This window comes from Hirundo rustica, chromosome 1 (genome assembly GCF_015227805.2).
Source record: "Hirundo rustica isolate bHirRus1 chromosome 1, bHirRus1.pri.v3, whole genome shotgun sequence".
In the NCBI taxonomy this organism is placed as follows: Eukaryota; Metazoa; Chordata; class Aves; order Passeriformes; family Hirundinidae; genus Hirundo; species Hirundo rustica.
The window spans coordinates 112,000,930-112,002,897 of NC_053450.1; positions in this window are offsets into that span (position 1 = coordinate 112,000,930).

A 1,968-nucleotide genomic window follows, 5' to 3' on the forward strand; every position below is an offset into this window, starting at 1 on the left:
TTTGTCCTGAGATTAAAATAAATTTGCAGTAATGCTTGTAGGAAAGATGGCTTTGGTTACCAGTAGCATCTAAAAATATGACAAGAATTCATCCAAAACATACTTTAACATGTCCAAACTATCCCATCACTAGACTAGTGATTTTGTCTGTGGACACAGTTGTACAATAGGTAAGAAATAATCTGTAAAATGCTTATCACATCTTTTATCTGTGTGTTGTGGGGAAAATACCAGCTGATGAGAATCATGGACTTAGATTTTTACATTAATTTTTCATCTTTTGGTATTTTCTATTGGAAGGGAAGAGGGAAACCGGACAAAAGGAACTGGCTTGTAAATTTTTGTACTGATAGAGTGTGTAATAAATTATTTCCATAGATTACAGGTGCTGTTGCTGCCATCCTGAGTGCTGATGAATCTGCTCAGCAACTGTAGACACAATTCTGTTACCCAAGGTGAAGTTTGTCTTGACCGTGTTCCCTGTTTGAGTTTGTGACAGGAACCAGAGCCAGACAAAGACTTCAGTTTCTGGCAGCTGGAAATGTTCTTAGTCAGACAGCTACAATATTTGACAAAGTCTTTGACCTTTTCAGTAACAGTGGCATCTGGGTCTGTATTTACTGAACTTCATGTATGTGAAGGCACTGTGCTAGTCTGGACAGAAGTGTTCTCATGGAACCTGAAGAGCTGTATTTAAGCAGCTGGAATTACTATAGTCTTTTTGAACAGAAAAGCACAGCATCCAATTGCAGGGGACTAGTGGTGTTGTCTTGAAAAATACATGTAACACTGAATTGTATTTAACTTACCTCTTTTTTTTGTTTTGAAGGCAAGGGTCTATTTTATGTTTGTTTTTTTAGCTGCTGAATACTGTGTTCTAGAAAGGGTTTGCATCAGTATTTGTTGCAGATCCAAGACTGAACCGCAAGCATTTAAGGCCTGTGCAACCTGGAGACTAACTTTGGGCTAAGCAGAACTAACCTTTTGCTGCTTGGGGAAGGGACAAGGCACCTGACCCATGCTATCTCCAGGTGAGAGAGAACAGGAAAGCAGCTTGTCTTTATGTGCAAAGCTGTACTTTGTGCTTCTGGTTTCCTGCTTTGGTGCAGTGGATCTTTTTGTCATTGAGCTCTGCAACCTGCTGTCAGGATGGTCTGAAAGATCTGTCAGGAAGGATTGCAAATGAACGTGAGGGATTTGATTCTTTTAAAGAAGTGAATTAGCTATGATGAGACTGCTGTGTTGAGCTGCAGTGACTAGAGTCTTACCACCTGCTCTGGGTTTTTTCTTTTCAGAACAGCTTGATGCTTTTTGGTATTTGTGGACATTAAACATCTTCAACTTTTTCCAAGTCCACACACTGAAAATAATGCTGCTGTTAATGCCTTACATCAGATTTTGAATTAACTTTGAATTAACTGTGTATTTCACTGTTTTACCTCTGAAGTGCTGCTTTGCATTGCAGGCATTTGAAATAGGTGTATTACCAGGCAAGACCTAAGGTTCCTGTGACTTTTCCTTCCTAGTCCCCAGAAGCTGCTGTGGAAGGGTAGTGTTGGTATTCTCACTTTATAGATTAAAACCCCACTCCCTGACCCACTTAACTTGAGCTTTAAAAGTTTTGGGGCCACACAGTTCCTGTAGCTGCTGTGAATCCTGAGGCAGGGCAGAAGGGGGAACAGCTAAAATCAGGCACACACCAACCCACAGTGAAACCAGTAACCTGGGCTATGAGTGCTACATGTTCTCCAGTGTTCTCTGCCCTTGTGGACACTGGTTTAAAGGCAGGGGTGAGGCAGGACAGTGGGGGAGTGCTGGGGGAACAGAAGCAGAAAGCAGCTGTTCCAGCCAGAGCTGGCTCCTCTTCTGTGCTGCGCCTCCAACATCCAGTGTGCTGCTGTCTGTATGCCACATACAGGGGAACACAATCCAAGCAAGACAACATTGAGAGATGGAAATTCAGTTGGT